The 16612-nt window shown below is 38.1% G+C and overlaps 1 protein-coding gene across 16 annotated transcripts in view; it reads left to right on the top strand.

The window, feature by feature from the left end:
* MBTD1 (mbt domain containing 1) overlaps nt 1-16612 on the top strand; it is a 73761-nt gene that overhangs the window by 4329 nt on the left and 52820 nt on the right. For 7 of the 16 annotated variants that reach the window (XM_047759172.1, XM_047759170.1, XM_047759175.1 and 4 more), the window contains one exon: nt 554-651. The exons of 8 other annotated variants lie outside the window; for them this stretch is intronic. The gene's annotated coding sequence lies outside the window, so the exon portion shown is untranslated. Of the gene's footprint in view, nt 1-553; nt 652-15087; nt 15203-16612 lie in introns of those variants that run through there. One more of the 16 variants, XM_047759173.1, reaches the window with a different exon arrangement.

The following is a 16612-nucleotide window of genomic DNA, read 5'->3' as shown; positions in this document are numbered from 1 at the left end:
ACATGCTTGTTAAGTTTAATACCTTTTTGTAGTTCTAGTGCCTAGTATAATGATTTGCATATGTTGCTCAGTAAATATTGGATAATATTATCTGTTATTTTACATTAGACTTCAAAACTATAATTAGCTAGTTTCAGATTATTTTATACACCAGATTAATAACCTCCTTGGGTACACATGTGTTTAACTATGTTTTAATTTTTCCATTATTAATACCCTATAGTTATTATTGTTCAGTGATTATATATCTTTTGAGCAACAAGCTCCAGATAAATTTTTTAAAGATGAACACCAAGAGAATATCACCATTTTACATCAGTATTTTTAGGTGTATCAAATCAACATGATGCTAAATGATGTATTTAACTTATTTTTGCTGCATTAACATTAGTAATAAATGATCTTGTTTGATTGCTTAAATTACATTTACACCACAGCCCAGCCTTAGTGTGAATTCTTTCATTTGGAGTAGAGTTAATAGCTGATCTTAAAGACCTTCTAGGCTACTGCATTTCAAACTTAATTTTGACAAAATCATCTTATTTTTAATTAGCTTTTCAGGTTCATACTTAAGGATTCATAACTTTCCTCTGAAGAACTGAAAGCCCATTCATGTGAATTATTTTATTTTTCATACGTCCTTCCTGTGTGGTAAGTGGTGTTTTACTTATTTAGAAGAGAGGGAAACTGGGACCCAAGTAACTGTTACATCCAAAGTCCTAGGTAGTAGAACCAGAACTTGAACCCAAAGAGATTTGTGTTTGTTATGTATCAAAGATTAGCTTCCTTTTGCTCACTGTGGCTTTAAATGTTAGACTATTGCCATGTAGAATATTGAATATTGTCTTCTCTCCTTCCCTGGGTACTTTTCAGTTTCTGTAGGTGAAATATTCAGGATATTGGAGTTCCCGTCGTGGCGCAGTGGTTAACGAATCCAATTAGGAGCCATGAGGTTGCGGGTTCGATCCCTGCCCTTGCCCAGTGGGTTAAGGATCCGGCATTGCCGTGAGCTGTGGTGTAGGTCGCAGACGCGGCTCGGATCCTGCGTTGCTGTGGCTCTGGCGTAGGCCGGCGGCTACAACTCCGATTCGATCCCTAGCCTGGGAACCTCCATATGCTGTGGGAGCAGCCCAAGAAATGACAAAAAGACAAAAAAAAAATTTCAGGATATTATAGCTCGATTGGTGCTGATTCAATGATTGTATCATTGACATGGATATATTCTTTCTTTCACAATGAACTTGTGGGAAACAAAAACCTAACAATCCCAAATCCATAGCATTTACTTTTCTTCTAATAGTAAGCTTAGAAAGCATGAATGCACTTCTGTTTAGTCCAGTGAATTGTGTTCTGATAGTGGAGTGAGGAAGAGACCAGCAAAAGCAAAGTAGCTCCCCAGCTGCTATTGAGTCCAGTCGTCACAGAGGATCTGTGAGTTCTTATTTCGTACTCGGTCAGTTCACACACACAACTTTCAAACTTATGGTTCTAGAAAACTTGTAGTCCATGACTAAATATAAAACTTTGAAAATTATGTGGGCCACTGTACCCTCTTGGTGCTGATAATGGAGAGCTGGTTAAGTGTTAATTGGCTTATTCATATTGAGATCATTCTCTTATTACTTGGTTGCATATTTCTTATTACATGTTTGCATTTAGAATCTCAAGTATTTTCTGTAAAATCCTGGAGAGATTTACACTTTTATTAGAACCTGTGGGTGATTATATAAATAAGTTAATGGATATACTTTTTAATTTCTCTGTAAGAGTTTTATAAGGAAGAAGGTTCGTCAGTGTGGCAGTCATGTTAGGAAAATGAAATTCTATGATAGATGACTTCTTCCTACGTTTTGTCATATAACAACCTCTGTTTGATTTTTCATTATGGAAGTGTTGCATATTTGCTGTTTAAAAAAAGAAAATGGGGAGTTCCTATCCTGGCTCAGCATAAACAAATCTGACTAGCATACATGAGGACTTGGGTTTGGTTCCTGGCTTCGCTCAGTGGGTTAAGGATCTTGCATTGCCATGAGCTGTGGTGTGGTTCACAGACGCAACTCAGATCTGACCTTGCTATGGCTGTGGCGTAGGCCAGCAGCTACAGCTCCAATTTGACCCCTAGCCTGGGAACCTCCTTATGCCTCAGGTACGGCCCTAAAAAGACAAAAAATAAATAAAAGAGGAGTTCCCTTTGTGGCACAGTGGAAACGAATCCAACTAGGAACCATGAGGTTGCCAGTTCAATCCCTGGCCTCGGTCAGTGGGTTAAGGATCTGACGTTGCTGTGAGCTGTGGTGTAGGTCACAGACGCTGCTTGGATCTGATGTTGCTGCGGCTGTGGTGTAGGCCTGCAGCTACAGCTCCGAATAGACCCCTAGCCTGGGAACCTCCATATGCCGTGGGTGCTGCCCTAAAAAAAAAAAAAAAAAAAGACAATAAATAAATAAATGAAAAAAAGAAAATGAAAAGGAAAAGATAAAATTATCCTCTCAGCCCATTCTCACCTTGTTAATAGTTTAGCTTTTCCTTTTGGGATCTTTCTAAATGCGTAAACAAACATGGATATATCAGTCTGTGCATATACCAGCATGTATTGTTTCTTTTGGTAAAAAATGAGTCATGCTATTCATATTTGGCAGTTCGCTTTTTTTCACTCAGTGTTTTACCTGTTGTTAATCATTCCCCTAATGATGATTAGATTGCTTTCGGTTTGTCACTATTACATTATTACTGTAAGAAATATCCTTCCACATAGATTCCTGTGTCCTGTGAGTATTTCAGATTCCTAAAAGCAAAATTCCCTGATCAAAAGGCATACTTATTTTTAAATTTTCGTTAAGTAATACAAATTGCCTTCCAAAAAGATAGCATATATTTGCCTTCATACCAAGCATACATGAGTGCTGTTTCTCCCACAGAAAAAATTGCTCAATGCCAGATATCAGTCTCAATTTTTACCAGTTTATTGAATTTTTTAGAGATAGTTCATACTTTATAAAAATCAAAAGTGGAGCTCTCTTGTGGCACAATGGGTTAAGGATCCAGCATTGTCACTGCGGCGGCTCAGGTCACTGCTGTGCCGTGGGTTCCATCTTTCTTCCAGGAACTTCCACATGCCACAGGCACAGCCAAAAAAAAAAATTAAAAGTAATACACACACTGGATAGTATCATGCAAACAGTAATACAAAAGTACACCCCAAAAGGATACCTTGCAGCATTTCTTTCTCTTTCCAGTTCAGTTTTTTTTTTAATATAATGATTTTGATTTTTTCCATTATAGCTGGTTTTCAGTGTTCTGTCAATTTTCTACTGTACAGCAAGAAGACCCAGTCACACATACATGTATATGTTCTTTTTTCTCACGTTATAATGCTCCATCATAAGTGACTGGATATAGTTCCCAGTGCTATACAGCAGGATCTCATTGCTTATCCATTTCAGCTTTCATGAGACAACTTAGTTTTTTTATCTTTTTGATTTAGTATCTGTCTCTATAATTCTAAATATTAGCCTTATGTTACTTGGTGTATGAACTTTAGATATTATCTTTTGACTTCCTCTGTGGTGAATGAGGAGTTACTGTATATGCCCTAATATTAGGAAGAGTTTTCTCATCTGTAATCGTTCTGTCCTCTTATATTCAAGCCCTTGAGTAGTCGTCTAACATGATTATTTTATTTTGAAAAGTAAAGTGTTCCAAAAGGCACATTATCTGAAACAATTTTATTTGATCTTTGTTTTCTGTGCTTATAGAAGTTAGTTCATAGCACCATAATTAAGAAAGAAAAAAGAGGAAATGTTAAAATTGAACATTATTCCCTGGATTCATATTGTTAGTGTTCATTTTAGCTTTATGACCTTCTGCAGATTTGAACCTCTGCTTCCTCGTCTGTAAAATGGAAGTAATAATAGTTGTAAGGACTACGTGCAGTACTACAAGTTAAGTGTTTAAAAATGTCTCTGGCACATACTGAGCATCTTGTTAGTTGTAATACTTGTATTACTAATCATAACAGACTTTGTACAAATCGGTAACAAAAAATGGTTCATAAAGTTATTAGGGATTTATGATGTGATTCTGAATCGAATTTGATAAAAATGAAAAAGATTTATACTCTGGAAAACTGTGAGGTAATACAAAAAGTGAATCTATTGTGTGACATGTGAAATGTTTTAGAAAATGGCAAAAGAGGAGTTCCCGTCGTGGCTCAGTGGTTAACGAACCCAGCTAGTATCCATGAGGATGCAGGTTCAATCCCTGGCCTTGCTTAGTGGGTTAAGGATCCGGCGTTGCTGTGAGCTGTGGTGTAGGCTGGCAGCTACAGCTCCAATTTGACCCCTAGCCTGGGAACCTCTGTATGCTGCAGGTATGGCCCTAAAAAGACAAAAGAAAAAAAAATGGCAAAAAAAAATACTTCTAAACTATTTCTAATATATTCTAACATACTATTCAGATGTGTATAGACTTCCAAGTCTGGAGAACAAGCAGAAGCCTGATGTAATTTTCCCACCCATCTACCTATAAACCAATAAAGAACACATACAAATCACTTGTTACCGCTGCCTTCAGCATTGAGAAACAGATTACCACATGGAGTTCCCGTCGTGGCACAGCAAAAACCAATCCGACTAGGAACCATGAGGTTGCGGGTTCGATCCTCAGCCTCGCTCAGTGGGTTAAGGATCCGGCGTTGCTGTGAGCTGAGGTGTAGGTTGCAGACGTAGCTTGGATCTGGCGTTGCTGTGGCTGTGGTGTAGGCAGTGCTTTAAGGGAAGGAGTGAAGACATAAAGACTTCAAGTCATAAAGAGAAAGAAGGAAAAAAAAAAATCTTTCAGAAAAAGAAAGACAGTGTTCTTAAATTAGGAACCCTGACTGTGAAATGAATAGAAAAGAATGGGTCACATTCATACAGAACTCTTTAAGAAAAAACAACATGAAGGAGTTCCCATCGTGGCTCAGTGGAAATGAATCTGACTAGCATCCATGAGGACGCAGGTTCGATCCCTGGCCTCGATCAGTGGATTAAGGATCTGGTGTTGCTGTGAGCTGTGGTGTAGGTCACAGACTTCGTCTCAGATATGGTGTTACTGTGGCTGTGGTGTGGACCAGCAGCTGTTAACTCCAATTCGACCCCTAGCCTGGGAACCTCCATATGCCGTGGGTGCAGCCCTAAAAAAAAAAAAAGAAAGAAAAAGAAAAAACAATATAAATCTAAGCATATTGGCTGATGAAAATCTCTCCTCCCCCAACCAAAAAAAAATGTGAGGCAGAAGAAAATTGACACAATAATACTCAAAACCAATATTTAAACAGAATAGAAAGGGACAAAAAGCAGGAAGGAATAAAGTCAGATTAGGGTAAATTGAGAAAAGAGAAGGAAAAAAGTATCAGAAATGAAGACTGGAGTTCCCTGGTTGCTCAGCACATTAAGGATCCAGCATTGTCGTTACCACGGCTTGCATTCGATCCTGGCTGGGGAACTTCCACATGCTGAGGGCAAGGGGAGGAGAGGTGAAGACTAAGTTACAAGTTTCCCAGCAAACAATAGTCAAACACAAATAAAATAAAAGACATAGAAGAAAAACAGGAAAACAAGAGAATGGACGTGAGTTTTTTTTAATCTACAGTTTCAGTGAAAGATGGTTCTGAAAAGTCTTACATGTATTGACATCTCAAGAAGGAAAAACAAAACCATGTTTAAAACCATAATCCAAGAAAACTTTCTGGAATAAAAGATCTGCATGTTGAATACATCAAAAGTTCATAACAAGATAAAACTCTAGGATATATTCTAGTAAAGCTATACAACCTTAAAGATACAGAAAAATTCTCAACCCCCAGGCAAAAAGATGAAATAACTTACAAGGACCAGATAATTAGAATGGTATCGGGTTTCTCAAAAGCAACATACAGGGAGTTACCTTGTGGCCTAGCAGATTAAGGATCCAGCATTGTCACTGCAGTGGCTCAGGTCACTGCTGTGGTCCAGGTCTGATCCCTGGCCCAGGAATTTCTGCATGCTGTCGGCATGGCCACAAAAACGCAGCAATATACAAAGCAAAACAATAGTGGAGAAGCATAAGGAAAGAAAAACCAAAGATTCTATATCCAGTCAACTATCCTTCAAGACTGTAGAGTATCAATTTTGAACATGCCTAGAGTTAAGAGAATACTGTACTCTCTAGTCCTTCCTGGAAACAATTAAAGGATGTCCTTCATCTAGAGAAGATATTTGGGAAATTTTCTAAAAACTGACAGTATTTTATATCTTTTTGAACTAAGGATAAAACCAAAAGTAGGGACGTACATAAAAGAAGAGTACATAATTGTTACAGGTTTTGAGAAAGCGGAAAGAATGCAGCTAAAAAATATGGGAGGGGAAAGGGAAAGAAAAGGAGACAAACCAAAATAATTGATGACAATGTTTAGCTATCACTCAGGATTTAAAGGATACCATCTGAAACTGAAAGAAAAGGTTAGATAAGAAAAAAGTTACCTGGGGAGTTCCCATCGTGGCTCAGTGGTTAACGAATCTGACTAGGAACCAAGAGGTTGCGGGTTCAATCCCTGGCCTTGCTCAGTGGGTTAAGGATCCGGCATTGCCATGAGCTGGGGTGTAGGTTGCAGACGCAGCTCAGATCCCACATTGCTGTGGCTCTGGCGTAGGCCGGTGGCTACAGTTCCAATTGGACCCCTAGCCTGGGAATCTCCATATGCCGCGGGAGCGGCCCTAGAAAAGGCCAAAAAAGGCAAAAAGAAAAAGAAAAAAAAGTTACCTGGAACAGTAAATGACTAATTCAAAAGTAAGCACTGAAAAAAAAAAGTACAAACCTTCCAAAATACAGAAAGAAATTTTTTAAAGACCAGCCAAAGAAAACTATCATGAAGTGAAAAATGATAGTGTAAATATTATGTAATGTAGTCAGCAGTTCATCATAATATTTCAGAATTGAAATCAAACATACCAGTCATATCACTGGTATAATATGATATTGATATGATATCACTGGTATGATGGTACAATAATTGCTGAGGATTCCCTCACGAATTAAAAATATTTTCAAATTGGATCAAAAAAACCAAAACCAGTGCCCATTATGGCTCAGTGGTAACGAACCTGACCTAGTATCCATGAGGATGCAGGTTTGATCCCTGGCCTCACTCCATGAGTTAAGGATCCGGTGTTGTGAGCTGTGGTGTAGGTTGCAGACACAGCTCGGATCCACTGTGGCGTACCTAGGCTGGCAGCTGCAGCTCTGATTTGACCCCTGCAGCAACAGTCTGTGTAAATCAGAAGCTATTAAAAATGCAAGTAGAAGAAACACTAAAAATTGGAGACTTTAAATTCTCTTAGCACAAGATAGATGTTATAGATAAAAAATAAGGATATGAAAAGTCTGAACCACAAAATAAGGTAGACCTTCAGGTATATCCATCACTATATCCTAATGATGTAGAATATGCTGTATTTGAAACACTGGATATTCACAAAAAGTGTTGCTCTATTAGGAAAATATCAGTAGGTCCCATTCAAGAAACCAAGCAAAAAGCAAAAGGATACATTTTGAAATGTAGAAACCTATCACATGTTAGAGAGCCTTGTACAAGAATGTTCATAGGAAAAAATGAATCCATACAAGTATAGAGAAAAAAAAAGAATGTTCATAGCAGTTTTATTCATAGTAGTCAAATCTTGGTGGAGAATAGAGTAATATATTGATAGAGAATATATTGATAAAGCACAATATTACTGAGGAGTAAGAAGCAATGAGCTAGTATACATGCAATAACATAAATAAATCTCAAAAATACTATGATGAGTGAAATAGATACAAACTTGTCTGTGTAACTTTATTGTATTTATGTACAATCTTAAATATATGCAAAATTAACCAATGGTGCTAAAACCCAAGGGAGGAGAAAAACTGGTAGAGGGCAGGAGGGAGCTTTCTAGAGTGACAGAAAAATTCTGCATCTTGATGTGCATTCAGAATTATACCTCAGGAGTTCCTTTTATGGTTCAGTGGAAACAAATCTGACTAGCATCCATGAGGAGGCAGGTTTGATCTCTGACCTTGCTCCGTAGGTTAAGGATCCGGCGTTGCCATGAGCTGTGGTGTAGGTCACAGACACAGCTTGGATCTGATGTTGCTGTGGCTGTGGTGTGGACCAGCACCTGCAGCTCCAGTTCGACGCCTAGGCTGGGAACCTCTGTATGCTGCAGCTGCAGCCATAAGAAAGACAAAAAAAGAAAAAATTATGCCTCAACTGGGAGTTCCTTGTGGCCTATCAGGTTAAGAATCTGGCATTGTCACTACAGCAGCTTGGGTCACTGCTGTGGTGCAGGTTTGATTCCTGGCCCAAGGAACTTCCACATGCTGCAGGCCCAACCAAAAACCCCAAAATTATGACTCAATTAAAAAAAAAAAAAAAGGAGTTCCCATCGTGGCTCAGTGGTAATGAACCCTAGTAATATCCATGAGGATACGGGTTCAATCCCTGGCCCCCTCAGTAGGTTAAGGATCCGTGTTGCCAGGAACTGCGGTGTAGGTCACAGAAGCAGCTCGGATCTGGTGTGGCTGTGACGTAGGCCTGCAGCTGCTGCTCCAGTTCAACCCCTAGCCTGGGAACTTCATATGCCATATGTGCGGCCCTAGAAAGCAAAAAAAAAAAAAAAAAGAAAGAAAAGAAAAAGGAAAAACAAATTTGTCAGGGGTGTATCTCACAAAACACCAGGCCCAAGTGATTTCACAAGGGAGTCTACAAAACCTTTCAGAAACCATATAGACTCAATGCTGTATGAATCATTTCAGACCATAGAAAATGAAGGCAAACTTTCTAATCTTTGTGCAGCAAGAGTAGTACCAATTTCTAAGCCTGATAATGATAGTGCAGAAAGATGAAAGTTAGACATTTATGAATATCAGTGCAAAATCCTAAATGTTGTGCAGCCTCTAACATTAAAATACGCTGTGATGAAGTGAGCTTTATAGAAGGAATACAGGAATGATTCGAAATTTGGAACTCTATTAATATGATTTACAATATTAATAGCTCTAAGGAGAACAATTATTCTATTTATAGGTGCTGGGAAAGTCTGTGACAAGGTTCAACACCTATTCCTAATAAAAACCTTTGAGTAAACAGGAATGGATAGATTCTTCCTTAACATGATTTTCATAAATACACTCACATTCACACATTTATACACATAACCTTAATCCTAAAGTAGCATCTTAATAGAGAAACACTAAGATCAGAAAGGATGGAGGAAAAAAAATGAAACAGAAGGTATCCATTGTCTCTCCAATTTTTTTTTTTTTTCCTTTCTGTTCCAGTGGCATGTAGAAGTTCCCAGGCCAGGGATCTAACTCATGCCACAGCAGTGATAAAGCTGGATCCTTAACTGCTAGACTACCAGGGAACTCCCATCTCCACTATTTAACATTGTACTGGAAATATGAACCAATACAATTAGGAAAAAGAAAATATAGGCATAATAGGAAAGAAATAAAAGTTTTTGGAGTTCCCGTTGTAGCTCAGTGGGTTAAGAATCCGACTAATGTCCATGAGGACGTGGGTTCCATCCCTGGCCTTACTCTGTGGGTTAAGGATCTGGCGTTGCCATAAGCTGCTGCATAGGTTGCAGATGCAGCTCGGATCCAGCATTGCTGTGACTGGTGTAGGTTGGCAGCTGCAGCTCCAATTCGACCCCTAGCCTGGGAACCTCCATATGCCATAGGGTGTGGCCCTAATGATAAAAAATTAAAAAGTTTTTTAAAAAAAGGTTTCTTTGAAGGTGACATGCTAATTTATCTGGAAAGCCCTAGAGAATCAATAACAAAACTTTAAAAATAATTTAGCAAGATTGAAGTTTATAAAATAAATATTAATGTACTCAATAACCAATTCCACAATATAATAAAAGGGAAAACTGAATTTACATTAGCCAGAAAAAGTAAATAAAGTACTTACATTCATAAGGAATTGCCTCTAAACAAAAGTTGCTTAAAAGCTTATATGATGCAGACTATAAAGCATTCATTGTTCCTTGTTACGACATCTCAACCACATGGAGATGTCACTTCTTCCTAAGTTATAAATATAATGAGACCCTAATAAAAAATACCATCAATTTGTGGTATAGAGCTAAACTAATTAATACTAATGTTCATTTGAAAAAATAAACATGCAAGAATATCAAAACATTAAAAGGAAGATCTTTGAGAAGATATCTAGGCCTACCAGATATCAAAATATACTTGGAAGCCTCTATAATTTAAAAAGCAAGATACTGGCACATGAATAGACAGACCAGTAAAATAGTATAAAGGTCAGATATGGACATGATTGTGTATGGAAACCTAGTACTTAAAGTGGTATTTCAAATCATGACAAAGTGGACATTTTAGTAAAAGGTACTGGCACAACTAGATAGCCGGTTGGGAAAAGATAGTATTAGGTCCCTTCACACCATACTTAAAAGACAATGGATCAGAGATGTAAATATCGAAAGCTGTACACATAGTAGGAAAATATGGGTTAATTTTTATATACTATGCCGTATGGGAAAATTTGCTAACTATGATTCAAAGTAATAAGGTACAATAAAAGAAAATACTGACAAATTTTAGTACAGTAAAAGATTTTTTATTACACGGTAAAAAAAAAAAACTCCATAAGCCAGATCAGAATTTGCCATATATATAACAGATAAGGGTAAATTTAGGATAGATTCCTAAATGTAATTTTGAAAAAAACATTTAAAAAATTAAAAACCTAAAAAAAGGACAAAAGGTAATAACAGAGAAGTCCACACACATGAGAAGAAATGAAAAAGTGTGTGTAGAAGTGTCCTGGGTTTTTGTTTGCTTTTTGTTTTTCTTTTTTCTTTTTTTCTCTTTTTTTTCTTTTTTTCTTTTTTCTTTTTTGCTTTTTAGGGCCATACCTGCACCACATGGAAGTTTCTGGGCTAGGGATTGAATCCAAGGTACAGCTGCTAGCCTGCACCACAGCCACAACAACACCAGATTCAAGCTGCCTCTGTGACCTATGCCACAGCTCGTGGCAACACCAAATCCTTAACCCACTGAACAAGGCCAAGGATCAAATACACATTTTTAGGGATACTAGTTCATTTCTTAACCTGCTGAGCCACAGTGAAAACTCCCAATATACCAGTTTTTAATACCAGTCCCCACTAAAAAGGATGAGAGTTCCTTGGAGAAATGATAGATTTCAGAGCTGGAGCAGCATAGGTATGAAATTATCCTAAAATATTTTCAAATCCCAGAAAGTAAGGCATTACTCAGAAATTCACATGGGCATGTCAAAATGCCATGAGTCAGTTCAGCAGGATCCTAGTAGCCAAATCTGAGATAATTTGACCCCTGAAATAATTAAGGACAGTAATGAATTATAAACCTTTGACGGAGGGGAGTTCCCACTGTAGAACAGGGGGTTAATGATCCAGCTTGTCTCCGTGGAGGCGCTGGCTCCATCCCTTGCACAGTGGGTTAAGGCTCCAGCATTGCTGCAGGTATGGTGTAGGTCATAGTTTCAGCCGGATTTGATCCCTGGCCAGGGAACTTATATATGCCACAGGGACAGCCCAAGAAAAAGAAATATATGTGTGGGTCTATTTTTGAACTCTATTTCTCTTTGTCTTTATGTCAAAATCCCACTGCCTTGATAGTGTAGCTTCATCATACATCTTGGAGTCAGGAAACTTAAGTCTTTCAACTTTGTTCTTCTCAAATTTGTTTTAGCTGTTCTGGATCCTTGCATTTCCATGTGAATTTTAAAATCAGCTTATCAGTTTGTACCCCAAAATCTCCTTTGTTTTGATCACATGTGTGGAATCTATAAATCAGTTTGGGAAGAATTGGCATTTTAACAATATTGATTCTTCTGATCTGTGAATACAGTACATCTTTATTTAGATCTTTAACTTTTTCAGCAACATTCAGTAGTTTTCATAGTATCAGTCTTGCACATCTTTTGGCAGTTTTATCTGAATTATTTCATAATTTTTATGCTATTGTGGTATTTTCTTATTTCAGTGTCCAGGTTTTTTTGTGGGGTTTTTTTTGTTTTGTTTTGTTTTGTTTTTTGCCAGTATATAGAAATACAGCTGATTTTTCTGTATTGATATTTTGTCCCTGCATCCTTGCCATACACGCTTGGGATTAGCCTAAGTAGCTTTTTGTATGTTTATCAGATTTTTTATAATCATGGTATCTGGGAATAAAGATGTGTTTATCTTTCTTTCCAGTCTGGATTCTTTTATTATTTTTTTTTTCCTTATTCCACTGGCTAGAATAAAAGTGGCAAAAGCAGACATACTGGGTAACATCTAGATTTTCACCGTTAAATTTGATGCTAGCTTTAAGATTTTCCTAAATGTTCTTTATGGGGGGGAAGAAGTTGTCTTCTATTCCTAGTTTGCTGAGGGTTTTTAAAATCACAAATAGGTCTTAGACTGTGTCAAATGCTTTTCCTGCATCTCTTGATAATCATATGACCTTTCTTTTAAAGTCTATTAATGTTAATTAATTTTCAAATATTGAATTATCTTTGCATTCCTGGGAGAAACCCACTTGGCCATCTTATATTATTCCTTTTTTTTTTTTTTTTTTTGGCTTTTTGCCTTTTCTAGGGCCATTCCTGCAGCATATGGAGGTTCCCAGGCTAGGGGTCTAGTTGGAGCTGTAGCTGCCAGCCTACGCCACAGCCACAGCAATGCCAGTTCCAAGCCGTGTCTCCAACCTACACAGCTCACAGCAACACTGGATCCTTAACCCACTGAGCAAGGCCAGGGATCGAACCCTCAACCTCATGGTTCCTAGTCGGATTTGTTAACCACTGAGCCACGACGGGAACTCCCTATGTTATTCTTTTTATATATTGTTCTATTCAGTCTGCTAAAATTTAGTTAGGAATATTTGCATCCTGGAGTTCCTCTTGTGGCAAGGCGGAAACGAATCCAGCCAGTATCCATGAGGACACAGGTCTGATCCCTGACCTCACTCAGTGGTTCAGGGATCTGGTGTTACCGTGAGCTGTGGTGAAGGTTGCAGACTCGGCTCGGATGCCAGGTTGCTGTGGCTGTGGCATAGGCCAGCAGCTGTAGCTCCGATTCAACCCCTATCCTGGGAACTTCCATATGCCATGTGTGTGGCCCTAAAAAGAAAAAAAAAAAAGGTTGCATCCTATCTTCATGAGTAATACTGTTCTGTGGTTCTCTTGTAATGGCTTTGTCTAGTTTTGGAATCAGAGTAATGCTGGCCTAATAGGATGAATTGGAAACTTTTTCATCCTCTTCAGTTTCCTAGAAGAGTTGGTATAAAATCAGTAGTATTTCTTAAGTAGTATTCTCCAGGGAAGTCATTTGGACCTGGAGTTTTCTTTGTGTGAAGATTTTTAAATACAGATTTAGTTTCTTTACCTATTCAGGTTATTATAGTTATTTACCTATTCAGGTTATTATAGTTATTTACCTGTTCAGGTAATGTGTTTCTTTATGGTGAGATTTGGTTTTCTGTCTTTCAAAAATATGTCCATTTCTTCTAAACTGTCAAATTTATTAGCATAAGTTTGTTGGTAATATTATTAATCTCCTGTTAATATCTATAGAATCTGTAGTGATGTCACTTCATTTGTGATATTGGAAATTTTGTCTTTTCTCCTTTTTTCTCTATCTCTGTTTTAAGGTTAATCAGTCTCACTGATCTTGTTAAAGAACGAGCTTTGATTTCATTTTTTCTTTTTGGCATACCCACAGCATGTGACAGGTTTCCAGGCCAGAGATTGAACCCTTGCCACCACAGTGGCCTAGGCTGCTGAAGTGACAATGCCAGATCTTTAACACACTGTGATACAGGAGAACTCCTAGTTGATTTTCACTTGGAGTGTAGGTTTTCTGGTAAGAATTTTTTCCCTTTAGAAATTTGAAGGCATTGCTCTTGTTTATCTTGTTATTGAGAAGTCCACTGATATCCTAATTCCTTTCTCTATCTTTTTTTTTTTTTTGGTCTTTTGTCTTATAAGGGCTGCACCTGCGCACATGGAGGTTCCCAGGCTAGTGGTCCAGTCAGAGCTGTTGCTGCCAGCCTACACAACAGCCACAGCAAGGCCAGATCTGAGCTGCATCTGTGACCTACACCACAGCTCAGAGCAACGCCACATCTTCAACCCACTGAACGAGGCCAGGGATCGAACCCGCAACCTCATGGTTCCTAGTTGGATTCATTTCCACTGCACCACGACAGGAACTCCTCTTTCACTTTTTATGTGATGTTTCTATTGAAGCTTTTAGCATGACTGAGTTCTATAATTTTTATAATGATGTACCCAGGTATAGTTTTGTTGTTTTGTTTTGTTTTTTGAAGACTAATTAAGCTGGACTTACTTACATGGTCTCTCAATATAGAAGCTCTGTCTTTTGATCCTGGAATTTTTGTTGTTGTATTTTTTTCTTTTTTCTATTTGTTTTCTTTCTTGATAATCTCTGTTCTTTGGATTTTGTATCTTCCGGATTTAACTTTTATGCTTTTTATAATCTGGCTGTTTGTGTGTATATCCACAACACATGCTTTTTAAAAGATTTCTTTGATTTTATTATCCATTTACTAATTTATTGTTTCGCCTTTTCTGTTTTTTAAATTCCAAGATCTATCTTGTTCACCAGTAGTATCCTGTTCTTAACATTTCTGAAGAATTGTTTTCACTTTTTTTGAAGTTTTCTTTTGCGCCTTGTATTACTTCTGTTTTCTATGGATTCTTTTTTTCTGAAGATTAGTTGCAGTCTTTCACTCTTTTTTTTTTGGTTGCAGCACGCAACTGCTTGATGTGGGTTCTCAATTCTCAACAAAACAAAACAACAAAACTATACCTAGGTACATCATTATAAAAATTATAGAACTCAGTCATGCTAAAAGCTTCAATAGAAACATCACATAAAAAGTGAAAGAGGAGTTCCTGTCGTGGCGCAGTGGAAATGAATCCAACTAGGAACCATGAGGTTGCGGGTTCCATCCCTGGCCTCGTTCAGTGGGTTGGAGATGTGGCGTTGCTCTGAGCTGTGGTGTAATCAGGGATTGAACCCAGGCCACAGCAGTGAAAGTGCAGAGTCCTAACCCCTAAACCACCAAGGAAACTCCCTGGTCTTTCACATTCTTAAGAGGCCTTTCTCAAAAGGTTAGTAATCCTTGCCTGTTTATTCATGTTTAATGGCTAGTTACTAATCAACTGATGGAACTAAATGTGCCTAAGTTGGGCTTGTTGACTAGTGAAATTCACTATTGTGATTGGTTAATTTTTTTTTCCTTTTTGGGCAGCACCCAGGGCATATGGGAATTCCCAGGCTAGGGGTCTAATCAGAGCTGCAGCTGCCAGCCTATGCCACAGCTCACAACAGTGCCAGATCCTTAACCCACTGATCGGGGTCAGGGATCAAACACGCATCCTCATGGATACTACTCAGGTTCATTACCTCTGAGCCACAACAGGAACTCCAGTATAAAGAATATATAACCAATTACAACTTTAAATCTTTTCTCTGATTTGCTTTTTTTACTGTAATCTGTTTAGATGTGGGTTTCTTTTTGTTGTGCTTAATATACATCGTAGTTCTATCTGAATTCATGTTTCTATTTTTTGGTTTTGTTTGTTTTTTGGGTTTTTTGTTTTTGTTTTTGCCTTTTTCTGGGGCTGCTCCTGTGGCATATTGGAGGTTCCAGACTAGGGGTCTAATCGGAGCTGTGGCCACCAGCCTACACCAGAGCCATGGCAACTTGGGATCCGAGCCACGTCTGCGACCTACACCACAGCCCACAGCAACGCCGGATCCTTAACCCACCGAGCAAGGCCAGGGATCGAACCCTCAACCTCATGGTTCCTAGTTGGATTTGTTAACCACTGAGCCACGACGGGAACTCCCCTGTTTCTGTTATTTCTTCAACATTCTCAGCCAATATCTCATTCAGCTTTACTTTTTTCCATTCTCCATATTCTCTCCTTTGAGAATTCTAACTGACATTTATTAGATCTTTACATTCAGTGCTCTTTTAACCTTTTATTTTCTATGTTTCTGTTCTTTGCTGTTTGGGGATTTCTTTTTCTTTTCCTTTTTTTTTAATGTTTATCTTCCATTTCCCCAGTTATTTTCCAGTCAGGTCTAATCTGCTTTCATCACATCCATCAATGTTTTTTGTTGTTTTTTATTTTTATTTTTATTTTGGCTGTGCCCACAGCATGTGGAAGTTCCCAGGCCAGGGATGGAATCTGAGCCACAACAGTGATAACACCGAATCCTTAACCACTAGGCCACCAGGGAGCTCCTGTGTTTATTTCTTCTTTGTTCTTCTAGGGTTATTTTATATTCTGTCTCTGTCAGTTCCAGTGCATAACTATTTGGGATTCCTCATCTCTTTGTGCTGATACTTGGTTTGTGGTGGATTGCTTATTATGCGTTTGATATTTGATTTTACTGATATTTGATAAAAATCTTTGGGAATGCTGAAAGACCTGAATTGTAGGTGATATTTTCCTGAAATGATTTAGGGTTGCTTTTGTTGGGTGTCAAGGGGCACTGGTAGCCTGGAACCA

Source organism: Phacochoerus africanus, chromosome 14 (genome assembly GCF_016906955.1).
Source record: "Phacochoerus africanus isolate WHEZ1 chromosome 14, ROS_Pafr_v1, whole genome shotgun sequence".
Classification (NCBI taxonomy): Eukaryota; Metazoa; Chordata; class Mammalia; order Artiodactyla; family Suidae; genus Phacochoerus; species Phacochoerus africanus.
Note: the sequence above shows the minus strand (reverse complement) of the source record. Positions and strands in the feature narration are given on the sequence as shown.